Source organism: Dipodomys spectabilis, unplaced genomic scaffold (genome assembly GCF_019054845.1).
Source record: "Dipodomys spectabilis isolate Male_0828 unplaced genomic scaffold, ASM1905484v1 ptg000783l, whole genome shotgun sequence".
NCBI classification, from domain to species: Eukaryota; Metazoa; Chordata; class Mammalia; order Rodentia; family Heteromyidae; genus Dipodomys; species Dipodomys spectabilis.
Window position 1 is genome coordinate 26524610 of NW_024871460.1, and position 10852 is coordinate 26535461.

The 10852-nt window shown below is 37.3% G+C and overlaps 1 pseudogene; it reads right to left on the reverse strand.

Annotated features, from left to right (window-relative positions):
• Nucleotides 1-2522: 2522 nt before the first annotated feature.
• On the reverse strand, nt 2523-7215 carry LOC122102420 (annotated as a pseudogene).
• Between the last annotated feature and the right edge of the window lie 3637 nt (nt 7216-10852).

The following is a 10852-nucleotide window of genomic DNA, read 5'->3' on the forward strand; positions in this document are numbered from 1 at the left end:
TTCTCTTCTTAAAGTTCCTACCCAGGGGAACCTGTCAAGATCCAGCTGTAGGATTTGTATTTAGTGTGTTACCAGTCCCATCTCACACTTGAGCCAGTTAGGACTTCCTTCTCGGAGCCCTGGAGATTCAAGATTCAAATCTGAAGAGGATGAACTCTTTCCGTAATGAGTTCTATTTTGTCTTCCGAGATTTCACTTTCTTTGCTACTGGAAGGGCTCTAGGGATTCCTTGTGGTTTCCTGTGTGCTTCGCGTCTCTCATCTTCGCTTAGGCTCTTCTTCATTCCTGCTTCCTTGAAGAATCCTGAGCTTTTCCCTTTTGTAAAGCCCTCCTTTAGTTCTGTCACCTCAGCTGGACCCCTTTTAGTTCTGAGGTAAGTTTTTTTTTATTTTTTTTCAAAACTGGTTCAGTGCATCTCAAACTTTTCTACCAAAGAATTCCTGACTTCAGAGAAGGAGAATGTGTTTTACTGGGGGTCCCCAAAGGAAGCTCAGAGCTTCTTTCTCTAGGCACAGAATTTCTTTGAAGCCTCTGTGTTTCATCTTAAAAATTCATGTGAATTTCACTTTCTACTATATAAGATATATGTGCTAGTTTTAATATTAAAATGGTGTTTTAAATTACTTACTAGTGAATAAATTTATTCAGGAAGATGTACCAATTTATGCATGAGTTCACATACCTTCTGAAATAACCTTGCATATATCAGCTTTAAATTTATAGAAGTAGGAGGTCATATCTTTGAAACTTGGTTATAAATGTAGCTCAGAATTCTAGACTAAAAATTTAGAATATGTTTTTAATATCAACTAACATGCTTTGAATTATGTTTTCACAATGCTCTATATTTCAATGTACACCCAAAGTAAGATTATAAATGAAAAAGAACAACATATTTCTTCTAAGGGAGGAGAGAGCAAATCCCATCAAATCATGAATTAGATATTCAGTTCAAATAAATGTCAATAAATAATCTTGTCAGGTATACTATATATACTGGAAACAGCATTTAAACACAATTCATTAAAAATATTTATATGGGGTCATAAACATAATATATTTTTAGGGTTCAAGTTGTTTGATGGCCTGACTTAGGAGTAAAAGTTGTGGATATAGTCGCTGTAGAAATATCAAACTTTAGACTCTAGTGAAACAAAATGTATATCATTCAGACTGATTTCCCATTGCATACTTTTAACAAGTACTTAAAAAAGTAAACAGCAAACATCCATTCATTTATTTTATTTTTAATTTTTTAAAATTTTTTTTTATTGTAAAAATGCTGTACAAAGAGGTTACAGTTACATGAGTAAGGTAATGAGTACATTTCTTGTCAAGCATTATTACTTCTTTTTGTTTTTCTTCTATTATTCCTTTCCTCCCCCTCATTCATTCACTTAACAGTGCTTGAGCACTGCCTAGGACCTACTAGGTATCAGGTTCTCTGCCTCATTTCTGGGAAGCAGTAAAGAAGGTAGAGACAGACTTGGTCTTTCTTCCAGGCAGTGCCTTTTGTGGACAAGTATAGGACAAATAAGTTAAAGTAGTAACAATTTAAAGTAGCAAACTTTGGCAAGAATCTATGTATGTATCTAGGTATGTTGAGATACCTAAGAAACACTAAGAAGTTTTAACTGCTTTGTGTAAGTAGATAACACAACTTTAGAACTGCATACCAGTAGTTCAAGGAGGCATCTAAAGTCAAGTACAAAAATAGTTTCTAAAAACTGTTCTCTGCATTTTAATTAAGTAACTAGTTAATGTGCATGTGTTCTGCAAGTACTCTGGAGGATCCAAGAGGCAAAATAAGCTCAGGGGTCTGATATCATTGTTCACATTGACACTCACCACATGAAAGGATTCACTTAAAATAAATAGTGCAGTTGTGCCTTATTTTCACTGCCTGAGCAATCTTTACTACTTTAGTTATCCACTTGCTATCCAATGAATGATTCCTGAGGAACTTCTTTGGGTCCTGCACAATCCTACATACAGTACTAGATATTGCAGAAGAACCAGAGAGGAACAATTTGTGATCTATGGAGGTAGAGAACAAAAGAATGAACTTGGGGCTATTTTGGTCTTGCTGGAACAACTTGAGTAGGAAAGAGAGAAATTGGCTCTAACAACACATTTTTTTCATATATTTGTATTGTAAAAATACTGTACAGAGGAGTTACAGTTACATGAGTAAGGTAATGAGTACATTTCCTATCGATCATTGTTACCTCCTCCTTTGTTTTTTTCCCTACCCTGTCTTTCCTCCCCACCTCCCCAACTTCTCCCTACCCTACCCCTGAAATTGTAAAGCTCATTTTCAACATAGTGTCTTATACATCTCATTGTTAAAATGGGTCAACCTGTATCCTTATTTAAGCATTTTGTTGTATCTCTTCCCCTCTCCAAACCATATAAGATGATGTTAAGCGAAATGAACCCCAAGACAGGGACACAAATGGTTTTTTTTCTTTCTTGCTATTGTTTTTTAATGAACTTATAATGCACTATGTGATTCCTTTGTCTCTTTTGTATGTTCTTCCCCACAGTATAACCCCTGTTTTCACTGTATCTGATTCTGGTGTCCTGTATCTTGTATAACAACACATTTTTATTAAGGAAAATTTTAGGTAGCTCTAAATACAGTCATAGAAATGAGGAAGAAGAAATTTATTGAGGGGAACCTCTCAGATTGATTCCAATCTGCTACATTTGTGCTGCTTAGGAAACTACCAAGCAGAACTATTACATAGAGAACTGGATATGTGAACATGAAGGGAATTCAGCTGAAGATTTAGAAATCAAGAGTATGAAGCTGACATCTGAAGAAAGAAGAATGATGAGATGATCTCAGGGGTCTAGAAAGAAGAAGAGAAATAGAAATATGTAAAGTTTGGAGAAAACAAGATAAAAGTAATAGATGACACACCCAAGATGAAATGAGTCAAAAATAGTTGTAAAGGAAAACAAGTTCATGCTATCACAGAAAACAGACAGCCAACTTGTTTGAGGTAGAAGGGAGAGTGCAACATCATGGAATGAGTCTGTGAGTGCTAGTGAGAGACAGGAAATGTTCAGTGGGTGTATTAAGATAGGGTTCATTTGTATATTTGTACTGTTCTCAGTAGAGAACAGGCTGAGCTCAAAGAGAACAAAGCCTGGAATGCATAGGAGACATCTATGAACAGTGAGATAGTGACCTGTCTCTTCAAGATCTTTACAAGCATGGTTTAGCAGCAAGTCACACTGGGTAGGCAAGAGTGAGATCAGATTGCAGGAGAATGTGACAGTACAGCTGGAGAATTAGTGTAAATAAAAGTAATTCTCAGCACCAATAACTTTCCTGCTCTTGCGTAGGTTGAATGAAAATTACTTAGCCATCCTGAACCTAACTTTTCTCATCTCTAACATTGGATAAATAGATCTATCTCAAAGATTCATCATAATATAGTAAATGCAAAGTGTTTTGGCCACAACTGTCTCTAAATTAGCCAGAAGTGTCATTATTAGTAGTCTAACACTATATAATATTAATGTATATTAGTATAAAATTATATGTACTGTTAGTAGCATATATAAATATAATTTTTTTAAAAATTAAGAAACTAAAAGTTTATTACTCTTTTACATAAAAATCACTGATTAGCTTCATAACTAAAAGGAAAGAAGATGAAAGAGCTTTACAAATACCTGCAGTATGCAATGAGTACAACGATGCAGGGGAAGGAAAAGAGAAGGGAAGATGGGAAAGGAGCAAAGGGAAAAGGAAAGGCTATAAGAGGGACAGGGGCAAAACAAGGGGGAAACTAATGATGGAGACTGACATATAGGGAGAGAGCAGGAAAGAGGTGTGGCCATAGCAAAGACCTCAGCCTTGGACCTCCCGTTGCCCTCAGATGCTCTGGTTACCTAGGTTATGAATGCTTGTGGGGGAGCGGGGGGTGGGGGGAGAGGGGAGGATTCTGAGGAAGGGGCCACATGTACACTGAGGAAGAACAATGGAGAAGGGGGCATTTTTTTCAGGCAGACCTAACATTCCAGCTTTTTGATAATTATAAAGGAGTGCTAGTCCTCTTTGTCTACTTCCTCCTGACAAGAGATGTCAACATTAGGGGTAGAAGGCAGAATTGTGGTCCAGTCAGGGAGAAGACAGCAATGACTGCTCTTTGGTGGTGAACATGTGTGTATGTTTTTGAGTGAAATCTGAAAGAAATCTTACAAGGCAGGAGCTGAGTAATAAGAAAAAGTATTAGAGGACACACAAATAGCAAAAGGATGGGTTCAGGGCAGAAAATTAAAATTGGATGACTTAGCTAGTTCCTATCTCCTGCATTCCAGGTGGTCCTGTAGTTGGTGGAAAGTGTCTCAAGCTACTGTGACATCTGGCCACTGGGAAGGGGAGAGCATGGTAACCTGGTTAGGAATAAGTAGTCAGAAGCTGGGGCTGGATAAGAGTGACAAGGGCCCATCAAGAGGCCTTGGTAGATGTCTGGATTGTAGACTATTTATGGGAGATCCAGGAAACTGCCAAGATGAACTGTCCTGAGTTTAAGACACACTTTAAATTCTTTTCTATTTAGAAGACAGGTATGAACATTAGATATGCATGCTTATTAACTCCTTTCTTTTGATCTTCAGTCTTTGGTTAGTTTTGAAAGGGTAGGTAGAGTGACTTCATTTAGGATGTGATAACATCCCATCTTACTCCTCTCCATGATCTCTCATCTCCAGGATTAGCTTTGTCCCAGGGGTCTAGGTGTTCATTGCTGGCTTGCTTGTCCCAGTTGACATTTTTGCACATTGGCCCGGGCACAGTCCCTGTGCTATTTTGTCAAGGCTATTGCTCTGCAACTTGAGCCACAGCTCCATTTCTGGTCTTTGAGTATTTAATTGGCGTTAAGCATCTCAGAAGGACTTTTCTCCCCAGGCTGGCTTCAAACTGTAAACCTCAGATTAAGTGAGCCTTTACCATAAAACCCTTTTATTCCCAATTGAAGCAACAAGGAGCTCAATAAAAATAGTAAGCAGAGCTTACCTGTAAGTTGTTAGAAATTAACCAACAAATACTTTCCAAAGTCATTTATCTCTTTGTGGGTCTGGGTAAATGCTACAAAGGGTAACATTTGTGATGACAAAACACAGTAGACATGATGATAGGTTTTAAACAGCAACTATTAACTGGATATAGCTCTTTATGATACTACTTAAGATTGAAACCATTGTCAGCTCTGTATCTAGGTGGTAGCTTACATACTTGGGAAACACATATTAAAAATGACAAACAGTGCACAATTACTTTCATAGATGGACATAAAGAATGAGATGCTGATTTCACATCAGTGTGTTAATCTTGACTTTATTTAAATCAGAGACAAATTAATTACATGTCAACTTTACTCATCTTATAAAATTGCTCATTTTCCCCCTTTGGCGTGTGGTGCCAGTTAAAAGAAAACCATTCAAATAATTTGTCAAAGAGACACATTAGCATACAAATTGACCTTTAGACACTTGCTAGGTGGGTAGGGGTTGCATGAAAACTGTACCAAGTGGCCAACATGGCAGATTTCTGGTTATCATACAAATTGACCTTCAAATGCTTGTTAGAAGTGTGGGGGTATCAGGAAAACCAAGATGGCAAAACCAAGTCAGGATGGTAAGAAAAGTTGGTGGAGCTTTATTAAGTAAGCAAGAAAGCAGACAAGCAGCAGACAGCTAGAAAGGCAGGGCACACAGTAACAGTGAGGGTGATCTCTGGGAGAAACAGAGAAAGTCAGATAGTTTTAGCTACGAGAATTTAAGCCAGGATAGCTAACCTTAAGAGAGAACCTAGAGGGGGGCTCCCAGGGACCCAGTCTGCATCACTCTCAAGGGCACAAGCAGAGAGAGAAAGAGAGAGAGAGAGAGAGAGAGAGAGAGAGAGAGAGAGAGAGAGAGAGAGAGGAGATATTGAGGATTGAACTACAAGACAAGGAAATTTTCTGGTTGTCTGGGAGGCTTATGAGACAGGAGACAGAGAGAGAAGGATGAACAAGAGAGAGTTTATGGTGTCCATGAGGATGTAGAAAGTAGATGGGAATTGGGAGTCATTCAACAAGCACAGACAGTAGATGGTGTAGTGGATGCATGGCTAACAATGGTAAAGACAAGAAGTCCAAGATGAGGTTACTCCAGCTTTTAGCAGTTTGGGTTCAAGAAAGCCCGGGGGGCGGGGGGAGGGCAGACAGCGAACTGACCCTCAGAAAGAAAGAAGAGGAGTCCATCAACTCCTGATACTCTCCCAGGTTTTGGCACCATTATGTAAGGTTTAGCCTAAAGGAGACTGACACATGGTTCAGGCAGAAAAGAATTTATAGGGGGAAGAGCATACTGCCTGCCTGCACAAGATGGAGGTGTGAAGAGGTGCAAGGGATGAAGGGGAAGGGAAAGGGAGGGGAAGGGGAGAAAGGGGCAAGGAGCAAGGGAAGGGCTACAAGGAAGCCAGTGTCAAAACAAGGACAAGTGTTAGTTTTTCTATTTCCCATTCACGTCAATCCTGGCTATACTTCTATTCTACTCTTGGTCTCCATGAGGAATTTACCTACCCTCCTAAGTATAATTTTAAAGTAGAAAAATCTTATTTTATGTTAATCAAATCTCACTATGATATCAACAATACTTCTGTGTAAAAATGTTGTTTGTGCGGTTTTTTTCCAGCAGCTTGGTGATCATGTTTATTAGACCAAATAGAGGAAAATAAGAATTCAGCTGAAGAAATTGTAAGTCACTTGCAGTTCAACTCATCTTGGGGCGGAAGAGTCTTTAATCATGTCTTAATATCAAAAAGTAAGCAGGCTTCTCTCTCTCTGAACATCTTGTACATTGTACAATTGCAATTGTACAGTCTCCTACTTTCTACACAAGATAAATTCTTCGTTTCAGCCAACTATCAGAGGAGGGGCAACCAACACAATGCCATCTCCCTGGATGAAGAGCATTTGAATATTCCATTTTGTTGATTTGTATATCTCTTCATATGTCTCCTCATCAATTTCTATGGTGGTCACGGATTCTTCCACATCTTCCAATATCATATTTAAATGTTGGTCATAAGCATGTAATCTGCCTCTTGGTCATTTCTCATCTTCACATAAATACACTCATCCAGGCTGAGCTGATGAGATCTAGGGGCTCCTCTACAGTATTGGTAGTTGGTTGCTGGTCTATGTCATCCGTCATGTTTCAAATTCTGCCTGTTTGTGTTTTTAACACATCAAAAGCTGTATCTATTGTATGTTATTTACTATATCTATTGAGTTTATGATAAGTGTACAAGTCAGACCATCACCATGATTAATACCATAAACCTGTCAATCACCTATGGAACTTTACCCTGACTTTTAATTTATTGCTATTAATGTTATTACACTAGCATTTTTTATATGACCTACTCTCTCAGGAAAATTCTGAGTACATAATAGAGTATTAGAAACTGTAGACATTGTGTTGTTAGTAGATCTACAAGACTTAGTCCTTTTCTACCACTGAAACTCTGGGTCCCTTGCCTTGCCCGCTGTATGCCATTCCCCCTTTTCCTCTGGTGCCTGGGAGCCTCCATTCCCCTCTCTGCTTCTGTGAGTATGATTACTTTAGTTTTCTTAGGTGAGTAGTTTGATATATCATTTTCCCTTCTCTGTATGGCTTATTTAACTTAGCATAATATTCTGTGGGTTCATCCATGTTTGGAGCAGCAGGCTTAGCTTTAAAATTATCTGAGCTTCATTGATTTTGTTTTGACAAATTCAATTTGTTTTTAAAATGATTTTCAAAACCCATTTTAAGTCATTTTATTTATTTTAAAACTTACACTGTTATTTCTTGATTTCAATAAACTTCCAAGCTCTGGAAACGTAACATTTATGAATGGCTAGATGTGTAACTTAGTGGTTGAGGTCTTTCCTAATGTGTGAGACCCTAGATTTGATCCCCAGCACTTTAAATGCTAAACTAAAACAAAAACAAAAACAAAGCAGCATAAAATTCATTCACATTTGTGAAAGAATGCAAAAAATATACGTGTGCCAGGAATATATTTCATTATAGGTAAAAAGACACATATTCTGCAGTGATTTTTCCATGTAAGGTGTGAATATACATGTTGATATTTGTGTATTATTTGCTATTAATCTCACAAATAGAATTATGGTTTAAAATTGTTCATAGGATTAGAACTTTTATTATTCAGAATGGCAAATCAAGTAGCTATTACACTTTATAAAGTTCTATTTATGTGAAGGTAATGTTCAGTTTCTCAGTTTTATTAGTTTCATTTCAAGTACTCATTAGTCACATGTGGCTAATGGCAGATAAAGAACATTTATATCATGCAGAATATTCTATTGTAACTGCTGATTTTACCCTATTCCTAACAGGCTATATAAATGTATCTAGACATTTTCCATTAGATATTTATTTCCTGAACTTTATCTGTCAAAAAATAGTATCATCAACTGCTCAAACCTGGAGCAGATGCTAGAATGGGCCACCACTAAGCTGTCATTTCCTCTTCATATTTGTTTAATTTTCCTTAGGATATACACACCCAACAGGATATCTTTAAGATGAAAATTTTCAATGGTAATTCTTCCAGAAATGTTATTCTTTAATTTGAAACAGTTTTTCAAATGACTTCTACTCCTCTTTATTTAATTACATCTGTAAAACATCATATAAAATCAAGAAGTTCTACAAAAAAGAAATGAGAAGTTGAAGAACTTTTGCTGTCTCCCTTTCTGCATTTGGAAGTAGGCTTTGTAAGCACAAGGATAAGCATAATCTCATTTGGTTTATGATATGACAGAAGCCAGTCATGGTTTAATTAATTCAGGGTTGTTTTCATTTTGGTTGGATAGGACAGATCTGTTAATAGAAACAATGTATAAATAAAGAAGATTCAGAAGAGGATGTTGAATAGGGGGAAGCAGGGATGTGTGAGGGAGGGGGGCTGACAAGAACTAAGGTCTGCAAAAAATCATCTTTTCATGAGAGACAAAAACTGGCTGCAGACAGATGCTTGTAAGACCCCCATCTTTGTTGAAGAGGACAGCTTTATAAATAGATACACAATAACAGCAGCCAGCTGTTCAGAATGATTTCCAGGCGATATATGGTGATGACAACCTGAAGAAAGTCATCAATGCAATTATTTCACACCAGATCAGTCCAGCAGATCTGTTGAACCCTTTTGCTTATTGTGAGTGAGACTCATTATTTTTGAAATGCCAATGTGACTTGCTCGTATTTTTCTTAACAAACAATGACTTTCATGGCAAATTATATTGCTGTATCATCATTAATAATTTAATTGGGGGTCGATTAACTCAGTGGATTAGTGTTTCAAACATGTGAGAGCAAGGTTCAATTTACTATCTAAAGAGAAATGCTACATCTCAACACAAAGAACTGCATTTCACAGTCTTAGTCATTTCAGAAAAGCACCTAGTTGGCTGGACTGAATTCGTAGGAAAACCAAGACCCTGTCCTTTATTTTTGTCTGGGTGACTTTATCAGGACATATGTAGGAGAATTTTCACGTATTACTCTATAATAAAGTATCTATCTATAAACTCAACTAGTACTTCCAAATGCTCACTGCTATTCATTTATTACTCTCCATTACTTCTTATATACTCTAAAATTTCTTCTTCCTCTTTATCTTCAAAGATCCAGTTTGGTTTTTAAATATTAATTTTCTGTGGCTCAACTGTTTTCATGAACTCTTAATTATGACTTTGTTCTTCCCTACCTTTGCCCTTCATATCTCATTCTCTCCCTTCTTCCCTTTCTCTTTCCCTCTCTCCTTCCTTCCTTCCTTCCTTCCTCCTTCCTTCCTTCCTTCCTTCCTTCCTTCCTTCCTTCCTTCCTTCCTTCCTTCCTTCTTTCCTTCTTCCTGGATTTCCAGGAAAATTAACATAACATAACATAACATCAAAATAACCAGAAAAGCATCAGAGATTTTATATTATCATAACTACCTATTTCCAACTAATTGCTAATCAGGGTGTGTGTGTGTGTGTGTGTGTGTGTGTGTGTGTGTGTGTGTGTGTGTGTGTGTGTGTGTGTGTGTGTGTGTGTGTGTGTGTGTGCATGTGTGAGAGAGAGAAGAGAGAGGGGGAGACAGAGAAGAGAGAGAGTGAAAGAGATACTAAGGCTAGAACTACTGAAGGACTTATGCTCTCAGCATTTCAATTCATGATTAGTGCTCTACCAACTGAGCCACATCTTTATTTCCAAAGTTTTTCTGGTTATTGGAGATAAGAGTCTGTCAGAGTTGTCTTTCCAGGCTAGCTTTGAACTTTGATCCTCAGATCTCAGCCTGCTAAGATTCTAAGTTTACAGGAGTGAACTGTCACCACCTGGTTACTCGTTGTTAATTGCAGTGACATGGATAATGTGGCATCTTTCAAGAAATGTGGATTGAACCACTACCTCCTCCTCACTGAAATTTTTGTTTTGTTTTATAACCCTTCATGATCACACTGCTTTGGGAACTGCATAGAATTGCCATAGTTTTCATCATTGATTTATTCTTGGCTTTTCAAGTGAGTTTTGAAAGAGCTAAGATAAGAATTCTTCTGGTTTTACATGACAGCCAATCATATACATTTTATTTTGGTAAAAAGTTGAATAGGAATGCAATATACCACTTCTTATTTTATCCAGAACAGTTTTGGCTGTGTGGGTGCAGACTTTCTTGCTGGAGTTCATGGAATCAATCCATAGCAGCCAAAGGTGGATCAATTAAAAAAAAACCTTCAACTTGCATGCAAAATATTGTTCATTTTTTATTTTTTATTGTAAAAGTATTGTACAGAGG